Source organism: Rutilus rutilus (genome assembly GCF_951802725.1).
Source record: "Rutilus rutilus genome assembly, chromosome: 25".
Lineage (NCBI taxonomy): Eukaryota > Metazoa > Chordata > Actinopteri > Cypriniformes > Leuciscidae > Rutilus > Rutilus rutilus.
In genome coordinates this window covers 23,776,601-23,793,474 of record NC_140229.1, presented here as the reverse complement: position 1 = coordinate 23,793,474, position 16,874 = coordinate 23,776,601, and the positions used below count along the sequence as shown (strand labels likewise).

At 36.6% G+C, this 16,874-nt stretch overlaps 2 long non-coding RNA genes across 2 annotated transcripts; both read left to right on the top strand.

Annotated features, from left to right (window-relative positions):
* The first annotated feature begins 259 nt into the window (after positions 1–259).
* LOC311284676 lies at positions 260–1,299 on the top strand. Its single transcript, XR_014626257.1, has 3 exons — positions 260–515; positions 698–758; positions 905–1,299. It is a non-coding gene; the product is annotated as an uncharacterized lncRNA (long non-coding RNA).
* An 11,380-nt stretch (positions 1,300–12,679) lies between these two features.
* Positions 12,680–13,569, top strand: LOC311285630. Its single transcript, XR_014626382.1, has 3 exons — positions 12,680–12,773; positions 12,966–13,026; positions 13,175–13,569. It is a non-coding gene; the product is annotated as an uncharacterized lncRNA (long non-coding RNA).
* The last annotated feature ends 3,305 nt before the right edge of the window (positions 13,570–16,874 follow it).

Sequence of the window (16,874 nt, the reverse complement as noted above, 5' to 3'; positions counted from 1 at the left end):
AGTATAAAAACCAGTGATCCATCAAGATCCCTCAAGCTGTGTTTCGAGCACTGGAGCGTGTCCAAAGTCACAGGCCATAATTTCCCACGGCGTGGATTTGAGATGTAAAGTACAGTGAATCCTGTACATAAGTTAAATAGAGTACGCTTAAGTTCTGAGCCTTTCACAAGCTAAACACATAGCAGACATTGAGATTTGTCTGAACAATACATTGGGACAGCGGCGTTGCATGATTTACACTATTGTTTGGATTACTACACACTGAAGGGGCAGCTTTATGTCCCATTGGGGATGAAGAGGATTAAGTAAAGGATTTTGCAAGGCATTTTTAAAGTTTTGATATAGACCCGGAAGTGTCACAAATGTTGACTTATTGTCACGTCATCTACATGGGAATTCACTGGACCAAGCCCTGGTTTATTCACATCCATCCAGTATTTAAGCCACATTATCACAGATACCAGAGTAATACAGACTGTGACATTACAGTAACTGGACGAGAGCATCAGCGCAAGGTAACTCACTCATCACTTGAGTTATGCTACATTTATGGCTTTTGAATCTATGTTTATTTCTGGTAACTGAATAATCACTGAATATGAGCAAGCAAAATGTGTAATAAATTAAAAAAAAATTATTCTGTGATAAAAAATATTTAGAGAATAAATGTTTGACATTAAGTGCCTTTGTTTTGTAGGATGAAGTCAATACAGGCAATGCTACTGATGCTTTTTGTTGCATCTGTCTTTTCAAAACCAGTAAGTATCAGTTATCTGTTTTCCTTCAAATTTTTATTTTTATATACAGCATAAAAAAAATACTTTTATAGCTACTTCAGTTTCTTTCAAAAGCATACAGTACTATTATTAATAATATTTTTTTTTTCAACTGTTTGAATCCCCAGTTTCCTTTGCGCAGAGGATTTGATTCATCAGACTCAGGATCCAGTTCCAGACAGGATTCAAACCCTGAATCAAATGAGTCTACATCAAGTGAATCTGAATCTTCTGAGGAAGTTATTGTGCCACGCACATTCCCTCCACCGACCACCGTCAGGACAACATAATCCTCCCCAAGGACAGGATAACCCACAAACTGTGTTACGCTGAATTTGGCCAGTCTTAACACGACCTGTGGAAAGAGTGATGATGACAACTGCCAATAAATTGCAATATTGCTTTTTAATCATATTTTCACACAAAATGAATATAGAAATAACAGTATACAATTGATTTGTATTGATTGATTGATTGACAATTGATTATAGTTGACAGTATAAAATCATGTTTATGCATTGACAATGAAGGTCTTGATATTAATGAATAATGTAACTAATTAAGATTAAAATTGCATGTCTATTACATGGTTTTAAGTGTTCATTTTTATTTATTTTTTCAATTTAAGAAAAAAAAATGATGTAAAATAATATATGAAAAATAATCATTTTTAAATGGGGTTTAATATCAGTAGAACTTTTTTATGAAGTAAGAAAATACGATTTCATATCAACATATTAATATGTGAAATCATTAACTTTTCTTGTACCTTTTTCAGTAACCAAATGAAATAATAATAATAGTATAAAAGTATTAGTATTATTTACATTTACATTTATCTGATGCTTTTATCCAAAGCGACTTACAATTGCTATATATGTCAGAGGTCGCACGCCTCTGGAGCAACTAGGGGTTAAGTGTCTTGCTCAGGGACACATTGGTGTCTCACAGTGGATTCGAACCCAGGTCTCTCACACCAAAGGCATGTGTCTTATCCATTGCGCCATCACCACCCCTTTTATCAGTAGTTGTAGTATTAACATAGCATTAGTGTAAATGACATGAAACCTTCTATATATGATTTTTTCTTATTCAATAATGCACAATTGACAGGTTTTTTTTTTGTTTGTTTGTATGTTTTTTTTTAGGTCAAAATAAGTAAGATTAACAGCACCATCCTAGCATGGTTGGGGAAAGTTGCTTTTAAGGATGAGCTAGGAAGAGATAGTGCGACAAGATGGATTCTGAAGCAAGATAATTTATAAACAATAATTGTGCAATCTGTACAAAGTACATCATAACAATAAACTAAAAATAAATAAATAAATACATTTAAAAACTAATGTTTGCTGGGCGAACACAAAGGAAAATGGTCAGAGCAGCCTCCCCACCTCCCTTAACCAAACGAACACTCTGGTTAAATAAGTAAAACAGCCAAACAGATATGAGGACAACCATTTATATTAATGACATCAAAACAATAACTTCTTTTTTGCCTAGCTAAATAAATACACTAAGCACAGTATTAACCAAAGTAAACTATTACAATAATAAACATACATTCAACGCATAAACATCAGAACTATAACATGTGAAGCAGCAGGGCTACATAAAATGGTATGACCACTGCCACTGCTATTATAGGTTACGCGCACTTCTGGATTGAACCAGGACACAGCAGAAATCAACAGGTAAGCAAACGATACAACAACAAAACGCTGAATCATATGATATTAATTGACCAATAAATACTCTGTAAAAACCACTAGACTCTTAATAATTACACTTTTACCTGATAAACAGTAAAAGAAACTTACAGGGGTTTTTTTTGTACGAGAAAACATGGCGGAAGGTAGTGACAGTGCTCTGGAGATTTTTCAGATTTTTTTATTTTATTTTGTATTCATGCTCTTAGGCTACATCTACATTGAAGGGGTGGATTCTGGAATCCACTGCTGCTTTAATGTATATATAATGAGTGATTATAATCAAGGTTAATAATAATAATCAATACTTTTCCTTCTAAATATCAAATGTGTTGAATGACTTCTGTAGGCTTGTGAGATTTTACTTTGTTATAGTTATAAGTGTGAATACTGAATTGTACTTTTCATGTATTCTCTAATGTCTGTATTTGGTATCTGAGAGGTGACTGAGGGTCTGGTTCAAATGCCAGGAATGCAATAACAGTGCTTGCTCATTTAGCCCGGCTTCCAGAAATGGAAGTTTTGTGTTTGAAAAAGGTCTTCAACATGTGTCAATACATACATCTGTTTTTCTAGGGTACCCTGAAGACTATAAGTCACAGGGGTCATTGAAGTCTAAGGGACCATTTCTTTGTTGAAGCTTTCCTTTACTGCGTCAGATTAAAGTGTCCTCTCATTGAGAGAAAGAACGTATTATCTCGTTTATAGTTAGAGCCTGGCCAAATCCAACCTTGAAGAAGCTGTGTGTTGGTGTGTGTGTTATTCTTTTTGGTTACAGGTTAAGGAACCAGTGCACTGTTAAAAAAAATTGTGAAATTTATGGTAAAAACCGGCAGCTGTGGTTGCCAGTATTTTACCTTAAAAAATATGGCGGCAACCTTTTATGTTTACGGGCAACATAAAATTGACTTAAATTTACGGGCAAAAAAAACACAACGTAAAAAAAGCTGTGATATTTACGGTAAAAAAAACATCAGCTTGGTTGCCAGTATTTTACCGTAAAAAAATATGGTAGCAACCTTACTTTGGACTTAAATTTACGGCAAAAACAAACAAACAAAAAAACAGCAGGACTTAAATGTGTGGTAAAAAAAAACATCAGCTGTGGTTCCCAGTACTTCCCCATAAAAAATACAGTAGTAACCTTTTCGATTTCACGGGACAACCCTTATTTTTCATTAACCAATAAACGTTTTGATTTATTTTCACGAAAGTATTAAAATCTGCTGTATATATCTGTAATATACCGATAACCACCAACACAGGTGGTAAAAAAGAAAACCACATGATGATTCAAAGTTCCCCACCATTAGTTTTCCACAAGCTGAGGCACATATTAATATAATGAAGGTGCACAGAGTCCCAAGAGCCCAACTAAAGCAAACACTGATCTCCATAATGGTGACTTCAAACTTTATTATTATTTTAGACATCAACGTCTGAACCTCTGGTAGTTCTCAATAATAACTTTTATGACAAATTGGTTTGTAATACAATATTTTTAAATTACAGGCAACAACAGCTGGCATGTTTTTTTTTTTTTTTATACCATAAACTGAAGTTCAATGCCATAAAACCTAAAATATTACTTACGTATTTTTTACGGTAAAGCACTTGCAGTTTTTTACCGTAAACTTTAGTTCAGTGCAGTAAAAACTAAAATATTTCTACCGTATTTTTTACGGTAAAATACTGGCAACCACAGCTGCCAGTTTTTTACCGTAATCTTTAGATCACGGCCGTAAAACCTAAAATATTACTACCATATTTTTTAAGGTAAATCGCTTGCAACCAGCTGCAAGTTTTTTACCGTAAACTTTAGTTCAATGCCGTAAAACATACATATTTCTACCGTTTTTATTTTTACGGTAAAGTACTGGCAACCACAGCTGCCAGTTTTTTACAGTAAATTTGTTACGTGTAATGAAGACAGAAGATGCAGATGCAAGAACTCAGTTTTATTGAATGAACACGTAGAAAGAGTAACAATACTCAAAGCTCAGTCCTTTAATCCCCGGTAGCGCAGGGAGCAGATGGGCAACCCGAATCCCGCGATGTGGTGACGAGAAGAGACGAATCCTCCGACGACGTGGGCTGACAGGAACACAACACGAACCCGTGAAGTGAAGAGACGAGACAGGATCCTTGAACGAGGACAGGCAGGCAGAACTCAGCGTGAACATCAAACGGGGACCGGGAACACCAACGAAGACCAACAGGACAAGGGAAAAATCCCACAACGATCTGACAAACACAAGACGAAAACCATGAGCTTAAATAGAGATCGCTGATCAGAATCAGCTGGCGCTGATGACAATCAGCAACTGATCAGTGACCACGCCCACACACACACACACACACAATACAACACAGCGCGAGAAAGAGTCAGTGAATTCATGAACCGTGACATAATTTTAGTTCAATGATGTAAAATCTAAAAATTGCTACTGTATTTTTTACGATAAGGTACGGTAAATGCAACGGTAAGTTTTTTTTTTACAGTGTACTTCCAAAATCTGTACATTTAACAGTATTTTACTGTAAAATTACATGAAATGTCCCATGAGACCTATTGCAGGTTTTTTTTACTGTGTATATAGTAAGGGTACATACTGTTAAGCAATTAACATGTCTTTTCCGTTGCTTTTTGCATTTTTTACAGTGTGGCATTATTGGAGATTGACTGAGTTTTTGTTCGGGACAGGCTGGTGCCCAGCAACCCAAATCTGTGACCTGGACGGTCACGACGTGCCTAACTTCAGGGTCCGAGTGTCAGCTGCATAATTGATGGAGATATGCTTCAGTCTATCTGTATATGTGTAGAAAATTACTATGTTTATCTATTTCTTAGCCAATCAGAATCATTTAACCTGAGACAAGGACGTAGCTAATGTATCCAGCTAATTAATCTGGATACATTTGAAAACGGCGTTTTCATTTAAAAACGCTCTCCATCCACACTAGCTTTTTCGGGCAGTTTACCAACGTTTCAGTGTGGTTGAGAAACTTTTGGAAAACGCCTGAAAACGCTAAATTCACCTTACTGCGCATGCGTAAAACCTCACAAAATCTCACTAAGATGATACAGACGGAAAAATAAATAAAGTTATCGCACAATTCTTCGACAGGATCATTTTATTTAGAAAAATATCTCACCATTCACTGATGTGTCCAGGTCACTCAGTTACCATATGTTTGGTCTAAAGCGCCACTGTTCTCATGTTTTGCTGCAGAACAGCAAATTTGAGTACATTTTCTGTCATCTTTGCAGTACTGTAGTATGAAGAGTGTGCAAAGTAACATTTTAGCAACAGTGTGAAAGTGAATAGCAGATAACAGGCACAATACCGGTATTAACATGAATATCTATTGGTACAATATGCGTCACATGACTAAACTTACGTCATCGTTTTTAAATACCTCCGGTTTGACAGTCCACACTACAACGCGAAAACGGCGTTTTCTAATTTATCCACTTTGTAGAGCTTTTTCTAAAAGCTGTTTTCATTAATAAAAACGCCATCTCAGTGTGGACGCAAGGCCAAAACAGAGAGAAAAAGATGCGTTTTCAAACAAAAATGTGTTAGTGTGGACAAGGCCTTAGTTATGCTTCCTGTTTGTCATGTGCTTCCCTTGCTCCTCATGTATCTTGCAAACATGTCATCATGGCTTCCTCCGAAAACGTAGGCAGTGACTTGTTGCCTCCCTGCACTATCAGGCAATGACTTTCCAGGCAGCGTCTGCACACGAAGATCTGCACACTATGGGTATGCTGATACCCATGATATTTTGCATGAATAAATTGGTGCTTTAAAAGACTATGCAACGGGACGTGCATACGTTTAAGCAGGGAGGGTGTAACCCAGACAAAAGAAATATATTAAAGTTATATATATTTGCAAGGGTTCTTTAAAGGGGTCCCATTATGCTTTTTAACTTTTTCAACTTTAGATAGTCTGTAATGTTGCTGTTTGAGCATAAAAATTATCTGCAAGGTTACAAAGCTCAAAGTCCACTTCAAAGGGAGATATTTTATTTAACAGAATCCACTTTTCAAGAACTACAACGAATGGCTCATTTGGACTACAATACACTTTTTCCGGATCTTATGATGTCATAATTCTCCTCATTTAAATAATCCCCGCCCACAGAATACGCAAACAAAATTGGTGAGGCCTGGTCAAGCTGCGCTAGAGAAGATGAAGAGTGTTGTCACTGTTTTATCCACCCACTGAAAAAGTTTGTCCTAAGGAAAATGAACTTAGAAAGTTTAAAATTGATTTTTAACACTGTTCCTGAAGATTATAACCACAACGTTTATCTGTGCGCTGCACATTTTATGGAGAACAGCAGACAGACTGAGTACAATGCAAGCTATACACACAAAAGCTTCTCCTGAAAGACGTAGCCATTCCCATTTTGCCATCTGTTGTTTAAGAATCATAACTTATAAGTATGTCTTATTATTTGTAGTTGTGTTTCTAATAACAATTCCTATTATAAGTTTTATGTAGTTGCTATGATAGCTATGATGTCAATGAAGGGCAAAGCTTTGCCTCCGCTAGCCTGCTAACTAACATTACAGTATTGATATAGTTTACTGTAGCTTTTGTAAGATCTTGCTTTTGTAAGACTGTTCACCACCCCTTAGGAAAATTATCCATGATTTTGTGATTGATTACTGTTTGTATTGTTTGTACCATAGTTTTCCGACAAATATGAATAAATGGAGGATAACACTGTATCTATAAGAAAATAAAAATAAAAACATACCACTCTGAAACGTCCTGTGAAATTCGTTTTGCACGATCCTCTTGTTCGTTAACATTGTCAGGGTCTGGAATGGTATGAAATTGATGCGACCGGTAATATTTACATCTGAGTAGATCTTGCGGGTTATGAAGGGGTGGCACATTTCTCGAACATGCACTAAACGCTGCCAATCACAACACACGGGGTCAGCTAACCAATTACAGCACATTCCGTATTTCGGAAGGAGGGGCTTCATCGAAAACGACGCGTTCAACCAGACTAGGTAGAGAGGAGCTGTAATAGTGTAAAATATGTGAAAAATTATGTGAACAATCAAGCATGAAAACATATTCTAGTACACCCCAAAGACAAATAGAACCCCTTTAAGAGAGGAATGGCAGCTATCCAATCAGAGCTGTAGTTAAGTTATGTTCCGCCACCCTGCACGAGATGGATCCATACAGAGTTTGATGAAAATGTGATTAAAACAAAGTTGTTAATTTAAGAGGAACAGAAAATATTGTTTTATTTATAGAAGTTCCCTCAATTTTATTTTCTTCTTTTCACTGGACACACTATCAGAATCTATTTTTCTTCCCCTATCGCTGCATCAATGGATTTCTTCAGTTTTTTGAGATGGCGAGTCAACTCCATGAAAGAACCTAAAGAAAGAACAAAGACAAGAACGGAAGTGATTCATTTAAGGCCTCAACCAGAGTGGTAGGATTACTGTTGTCTTTGATTTGTTTGAAATAAGGACTGGACTTTCTTGACTTCCTCCACAAAAGGGAAAGAAGACTTAAAAGACATACAACAGGACTGAAAAACAAGATAATATTATTCAGAATAGTTGTCAGTAAAGCCGGCTTAATTTAATTTCTTTAATCATCCCATTTCTGTGATTTTTTTTTTTTTTACATAACACTCAATCTCCTTCGCCGAACCTAACAACACTGGTTAAAATTAATATATTTAGTTAGTTTAGTAACTGAGTAACAATTGTAATAGGTGTTACATCAACAAATCCGACATTATTATATCTTTTACATTATAAATGGAGTTTATCGTTCATTGTCATTTATTTATAACCTCTACCATTCATGCAGGGGCTTATATATGGGATTATGTCAGATGATATCATCCATGTAGAAAATTACATTTCTGACAGTTTCACATCCTGACGTCTTTTGGGTTGGTGAAGTATCTGTCTGAGCTGCTAAACCTGTTTGCTTTGGTCATATGAACTGTTACACTCACTCATGCGATACACAAGACAAAAAATCCCATGGTAAAATCTGAATATCCATCATTATGGATCAGCAGTCAGATGTCATGCCACTGACATCTTACAACAATGAACAATGACATTCTGAAAACAAAGTTTTTTTCTTTCATTGAAGTATGTGATACATGCCATTGATCATGTAGGCCAGTGGCTTTCTTAAAAACCAGTGTATCAGTTCTGGTCTTTATGTTACAGGCATTGTCTGTATTTGGTATCTGAGAGGTGACTTAGGGTCTGACCTGTGTATGCAATGCAGTAACAGTGTTTACTCATTTAGCCCGTCTTCCAGAGAATAAACATCTACTTGTTTTGTAATGAATTAATTTGCTCATACAAGCAAACTAATCAAGAGTTATATTTTGTAGAAAGAGAATTGTCAGTTTGAACTTTATTCTGCTCTTCTCATCATAGCTGTATGAGACATGTAAAGACAACTGTGTCTAAGGTCATGAAGGTCAATAACACACCAAATGTATCCACTAACATATGCATACTTAGCATGTGTAATTCTTTTTAGGATTTATACCACAATTTGTCACTATATGTTAAACTATGGCAGTGAATCATGTGTAGAAGTTTGTATCAGTGCTCTGTGCCGTGTGGATGCGGTTTTCATGTTCTGTTCCAGTGAAGTCCTGACGAAAGTTATCGCCTATGTTTTATTCAATTGTGTTTACAGGGGTTGTTTATTATTATGAGCCTGAAAGCACCAAATGTGAGTAAAGATCGGCGAGTATATAAAGCGTTGTCAATCGCCAGGAGGCCAGTAACATTTTTATCAATTCTAACATTACAATGTCATGAGAACATGAACTTAAACAAATGTGAATGATGTTTGGGACAGTTGGGCCAGTGCTGCATCGTCACGAAAGTTCAACCCTTGCTAATGTAAATGTTCCAGTGCAAGAAGTCAGGTGACGTCATAGGTACGCCAACTGGCTATACTGTATAAAGGAGAACACATACACATGTTCTTTGTCTTCAGGAAGCTGTTTGTTTGTGTGTACATGTGCTATAAGTACGTGTGAGAGAACTCCGAAAAAAACAAAAAGAGTGAATGCAGATATAGGAAGTGTACGCCTCCGTGTGAATGATATATCATACCAAATGACACTAACGATCTTGTCTTGGAGTGGAGCATGAGCGGTCAGCCCTCGAGGGGGCTCTGTGCTCACTCCGATCACTTCACAGTGAGAAAGCTTCGTTCCCACCTTTTGGGTGGCGTTTATGGTCGTGGGGTTCGCAGCTTGATTTGGCCGACGAGCTTGGGCAAGTCTTTCCCTTTTGCCAGTTCCTGAGGCTCTTGCTCTGAATCTGTAAGCCCACTCACTGGTTTCTTCCGGTCCGGCGAAGAGCTTGTTGCTTGGCCGCTGTAGTTCCGAGGAACTAGATGTGACTGGAGTTGAGGCGGATGTTTTGTCTGAGCCCACCTCTTCCTTGTCACCCACGTACGAGGAGTTACTGGATGTAATTATTTGCACCAGCGTCAGACTGAATCTAAACTGGACAGTGGCTAGGCAAGCGGTTCATGGCAGGTCACAAACATTCGTCTCCTGCAAGTCTTCCGTTTCTCCCAGACCTCTACGATGAGGTGTTGAGGTCTTGGGGGAAATCTTTTTCTGCCTGTATGTTCCCACCCAGCAAGTCCAGCTATGCTAACATTAAGGGGTTGGAGGAACATGGGTATGTGAAGATGCCCTGGATGAAGGAATCGTTAGCTGGTTATCTCTCATCCGGCGAGGCTCCCACTTTGCCCTTAAAGCCTTGCCATTTTACATCTAAACTTGTGGGCAAAGTGGTAGTGGGCCAACCTGGTGGTGTTGCAGGCGTGCCAAGCCACACGATTTTGATTTTGCAGAGTTAGACACGTTCCTGGGTCAACATATTTTGTTGATCCAGGAACAACATTCCTGTCCAAAACTTTTGTCCTAACCCTCCCCCTAAACCTAACCTTACCCATAAGTTATCCCTAAAAATAAGAGGGAAATGATAGGTGAATAACACTGATGCAGAAGCACCAAACCCTGGTTGTAAGCCTAAACTTGGAATATACTATAAAACCCTCAAATCCGATTGGTTGATGGGAATTTTGTTCCAGGAACATGTTGTACTTGGTGAAATCAGCTACCATGTTGACCTCTTGAGGGACGCTGATGTCGGGACACAGTCGCAGAGCTCCGCCGCACCACCGACCTTGCCCCAAGAACTTGTCACATGTGTTTTGAACTAGATTTCCAAGAGATTTGTCCTTTTCTTGATCAGGGACACACTTATGTGTCATAGATCAACACTTTAACCCTTTATAGGCTTATTTACATCTCAGGTTTTAAGCTGTATTTATGTTACACAACATTAGTTCATATAAATGTCAGGAATTAAACGTATTCAAATAGCTATTTAAATAATTTGACAAATAATGCATTTCAGTTGTGAGTTTGCAGTGTATTATACAGTATAAAAACCAGTGATCCATCAAGATCCCTCAAGCTGTGTTTCGAGCACTGGAGCGTGTCCAAAGTCACAGGCCATAATTTCCCACATGTGGATTTGAGATGTAAAGTACAGTGAATCCTGTACATAAGTTAAATAGAGTACGCTTAAAGGACAAGTTCGGTATTTTACACTTAAAGCCCTGTTTACAGATCGTTTCTGATGAAATAGAACGGTTAAGATTAAAATTTTGCCACATGCTGCTGTCCCGAGAATTTTAGGTTTATTTCGCTTTCCCCAAAACCTCCAGAATGGGTGTATAGGTGCACTGGAACAATCCTTCCTAAAACGCATTAAACTTTCGTTTACAAAGAGATGAAACTCACCGAGTGGTCAGGGGTGTTCACTGATATGCTCATACAAAAATCGCTGCAAAATATGCTTTCCAACAGGTTTTATCGTAGTTTTTGTCCAACTCCATTGACTTGTATTGCAACATGACATCATGACTTTGCGTAAACATACACGCCACTTTCAAGTCAAGTGGCGTGTTATCTATACGCATTTTGAGCTATCCGCGTGTATGTCCACGCCGAAATGAACCGTCATCTTCCGCGTGTATGTGTACGCCGTTAAATGTCAGAGTGATTCCGCGTGTATGTGTACGCCATTAAATGTCCGAGCGAAATGAAGCAAAATGTATATCTACATCTGGGGAGCGATATTTTTTTTCCTAGGATGGTAGGGGAAGACTCATAAATGGTATTAACCCCAGTGACAGGTAGGTTTAGGGACGGGGTTGGGGTAGGTCATATATTTATATCGTAACGTTAAGTCAACGGCGTTGATAAACACGCTGAAAAGCAATTATGCGTGTTGATAGCACGCCAAAAATGGAAATACGAATTGGCGTGTCATACATACGCCATTTCATGAGATCAGTCTGTGTATTGAAAGAGCTGTGTGAGGTACGGTATTACTCCGCCGCTTCTTCTTCTGCTTCTTCTTCTGTGTATTCAATGAAATGCCAGTGGTTTGCTTGCAATTGGCAAAGGTGCATTATCGCCACCAACTGGGCTGGAGTGTCTATTATTCAAGCTCTCAACGGAAGAATCTACGGGTGTGAGACGTTTGGAAAAATAGATCCACAGTTTTACAACAAATGGTAAAACACCTGTTGGAAAGCATATTTTGCAGCGATTTTTGTATGAGCATATCAGTGAACACCCCTGACCACTCGGTGAGTTTCATCTCTTTGTAAACGAAAGTTTAATGCGTTTTAGGAAGGATATGTTCGAGTGCACCTATGCAGCCATTCTGTAGGTGGGGGGGAAAGCGAAATAAACCTAAAATTCTCGGGACAGCAGCATGTGTCCAAATTTTAATCTTAACCGTTCTATTTCATCAGAAACGATCTGTAAACAGGGCTTTAAGTGTAAAATACCGAACTTGTCCTTTAAGTTCTGAGCCTTTCACAAGCTAAACACATAGCATACAATGTGATTTGTCTGAACAATGCATTGGGACAGCGGCGTTGCATGATTTACACTATTGTTTGGATTACTACACACTGAAGGGGCAGCTTTATGTCCCATTGGGGATGAAGAGGATTAAGTAAAGGATTTTGCAAGGCATTTTTAAAGTTTTGATATAGACCCGGAAGTGTCACAAATGTTGTCTTATTGTCACGTCATCTACATGGGAATTCACTGGACCAAGCCCTGGTTTATTCACATCCATCCAGTATTTAAGCCACATTATCACAGATGCCAGAGTAATACAGACTGTGACATTACAGTAACTGGACGAGAGCATCAGCGCAAGGTAACTCACTCATCTCTTGAGTTATGCTACATTTATGGCTTTTGAATCTATCTATATTACTGGTAACTGAATAATCACTGAATATGAGCAAGCAAAATGTGTTATAAATAAAAAAAATGTTATTCTGTGATAAAAAAATATTTAGAGAATAAATGTTTGACATTAATCTCTTTAAGCACGTTTGTGTTGTAGGATGAAGTCAATACAGGCAATGCTACTGATGCTTTTTATTGCATCTGTCTTTTCAAAATCAGTAAGTGTCAGTTATCTGTTTTCCTTTACATTTTTATTTTTATATACAGCATTAAAAAAAAAAAAACTTTTATAGCTACTTCAGTTTCTTTCAAAAGCATACAGTACTATTATTAATAATAATTTTTTTCAACTGTTTGAACCCCTAGTTTCCTTTGCGCAGAGGATTTGATTCATCAGACTCAGGATCCAGTTCCAGACAGGATTCAAACCCTGAATCAAATGAGTCTGCATCAAGTGAATCTGAATCTTCTGAGGAAGTTATTGTGCCACGCACATTCCCTCCACCGACCACCGTCAGGACAACATAATCCTCCCCAAGGACAGGATAACCCACAAACTGTGTTACGCTGAATTTGGCCAGTCTTAACACGACCTGTGGAAAGAGTGATGATGACAACTGCCAATAACTTGCAATATTGCTTTTTAATCATATTTTCACACAAAATGAATATAGAAATAACAGTATACAATTGATTTGTATTGATTGATTGATTGACAATTGATTATAGTTTACAGTATAAAATCATGTTTATGCATTGACAATGAAGGTCTTGATTTTAATGAATAATGTAACTAATTAAGATTAAAATTGCATGTCTATTACATGGTTTTAAGTGTTCATTTTTATTTATTTTTTCAATTTAAGAAAAAAAAATGATGTAAAATAATATATGAAAAAGAATCATTTTTAAATGGGGTTTAATATCAGTAGAACTTTTTTATGAAGTAAGAAAATACGATTTCATATCAGCATATTAATATGTGAAATCATTAACTTTTCTTGTACCTTTTTCAGTAACCAAATGAAATAATAATAATAGTATAAAAGTATTAGTATTATTATTATCAGTAGTTGTAGTAGTATTAACATAGCATTAGTGTAAATGACATGAAACCTTCTATATATGATTTTTTCTTATTCAATAATGCACAATTGACAGGTTTTTTTTTTTTTTTTAGGTCAAAATAAGTAAGATTAACAGCACCATCCTAGCATGGTTGGGGAAAGTTGCTTATAAGGATGAGCTAGGAAGAAATAGTACGACAAGATGGATTCTGAAGCAAGATAATTTATAAACAATAATTGGGCAATCTGTACAAAGTACATCATAACAATAAACTAAAAATAAATAAATAAATAAATAAATACATTTAAAAACTAATGTTTGCTGGGCGAACACAAAGGAAAATGGTCAGAGCAGCCTCCCCACCTCCCTTAACCAAACGAACACTCTGGTTAAATAAGTAAAACAGCCAAACAGATATGAGGACAACCATTTATATTAATGACATCAAAACAATAACTTCTTTTTTGCCTAGCTAAATAAATACACTAAGCACAGTATTAACCAAAGTAAACTATTACAATAATAAACATACATTCAACACATAAACATCAGAACTATAACATGTGAAGCAGCAGGGCTACATAAAATGGTATGACCACTGCCACTGCTATTATAGGTTACGCGCACTTCTGGATTGAACCAGGACACAGCAGAAATCAACAGGTAAGCAAACGATACAACAACAAAACGCTGAATCATATGATATTAATTGACCAATAAATACTCTGTAAAAACCACTAGACTCTTAATAATTACACTTCAGTGAGTAACACCTGATAAACAGTAAAAGAAACTTACAGGGTTTTTTTTTTTTTTTTTGTACGAGAAAACATGGCGGAAGGTAGTGACAGTGCTCTGGAGATTTTTCTGATTTTTTTATTTTCTTTTGTAATCATGCTCTTAGGCTACATCTACATTGAAGGGGTGGTTTTTGGAATCCACTGCTGCTTTAATGTATATATAATGAGTGATTATAATCAAGGTTAATAATAATAATCAATACTTTTCCTTCTAAATATCAAATGTGTTGAATGACTTCTGTAGGCTTGTGAGATTTTACTTTGTTATAGTTATAAGTGTGAATACTGAATTGTACTTTTCATGTATTCTCTAATGTCTGTATTTGGTATCTGAGAGGTGACTGAGGGTCTGGTTCAAATGCCAGGAATGCAATAACAGTGCTTGCTCATTTAGCCCGGCTTCCAGAAATGGAAGTTTTGTGTTTGAAAAAGGTCTTCAACATGTGTCAATACATACATCTGTTTTTCTAGGGTACCCTGAAGACTATAAGTCACAGGGGTCATTGAAGTCTAAGGGACCATTTCTTTGTTAAAGCTTTCCTTTACTGCGTCAGATTAAAGTGTCCTCTCATTGAGAGAAAGAAAGTATTATCTCGTTTATAGTTAGAGCCTGGCCAAATCCAACCTTGAAGAAGCTGTGTGTTGGTGTGTGTGTTATTCTTTTTGGTTACAGGTTAAGGAACCAGTGCACTGTTAAAAAAAATTGTGAAATTTATGGTAAAAACCGGCAGCTGTGGTTGCCAGTATTTTACCTTAAAAAATATGGCGGCAACCTTTTATGTTTACGGGCAACATAAAATTGACTTAAATTTACGGGCAAAAAAAACACAACGTAAAAAAAGCTGTGATATTTACGGTAAAAAAAAACATCAGCTTGGTTGCCAGTATTTTACCGTAAAAAAATATGGTAGCAACCTTACTTTGGACTTAAATTTACGGCAAAAACAAACAAACAAAAAAACAGCAGGACTTAAATGTGTGGTAAAAAAAAACATCAGCTGTGGTTCCCAGTACTTCCCCATAAAAAATACAGTAGTAACCTTTTCGATTTCACGGGACAACCCTTATTTTTCATTAACCAATAAACGTTTTGATTTATTTTCACGAAAGTATTAAAATCTGCTGTATATATCTGTAATATACCGATAACCACCAACACAGGTGGTAAAAAAGAAAACCACATGATGATTCAAAGTTCCCCACCATTAGTTTTCCACAAGCTGAGGCACATATTAATATAATGAAGGTGCACAGAGTCCCAAGAGCCCAACTAAAGCAAACACTGATCTCCATAATGGTGACTTCAAACTTTATTATTATTTTAGACATCAACGTCTGAACCTCTGGTAGTTCTCAATAATAACTTTTATGACAAATTGGTTTGTAATACAATATTTTTTAATTACAGGCAACAACAGCTGGCATGTTTTTTTTTTTTTTTAATACCATAAACTGAAGTTCAATGCCATAAAACCTAAAATATTACTTACGTATTTTTTACGGTAAAGCACTTGCAGTTTTTTACCGTAAACTTTAGTTCAGTGCCGTAAAAACTAAAATATTTCTACCGTATTTTTTACGGTAAAATACTGGCAACCATAGCTGCCAGTTTTTTACCGTAATCTTTAGATCACGGCCGTAAAACCTAAAATATTACTACCATATTTTTTAAGGTAAATCGCTTGCAACCAGCTGCAAGTTTTTTACCGTAAACTTTAGTTCAATGCCGTAAAACATACATATTTCTACCGTTTTTATTTTTACGGTAAAGTACTGGCAACCACAGCTGCTAGTTTTTTACAGTAAATTTTAGTTCAATGATGTAAAATCTAAAAATTGCTACTGTATTTTTTACGATAAGGTACGGTAAATGCAACGGTAAGGTTTTTTTTTTTACAGTGTACTTCCAAAGTCTGTACATTTAACAGTATTTTACTGTAAAATTACATGAAATGTCCCATGAGACCTATTGCAGTTTTTTTTTACTGTGTATAGTAAGGGTACATACTGTTAAGCAATTAACATGTCTTTTCCATTGCTTTTTGCATTTTTTAAAGTGTGGCATTATTGGAGATTGACTGAGTTTTTGTTCGGAACAGGCTGGTGCCCAGCAACCCAAATCTGTGACCTGGACGGTCATGACGTGCCTAACTTCAGGGTCCGAGTGTCAGCTGCATAATTGATGGAGATATGCTTCA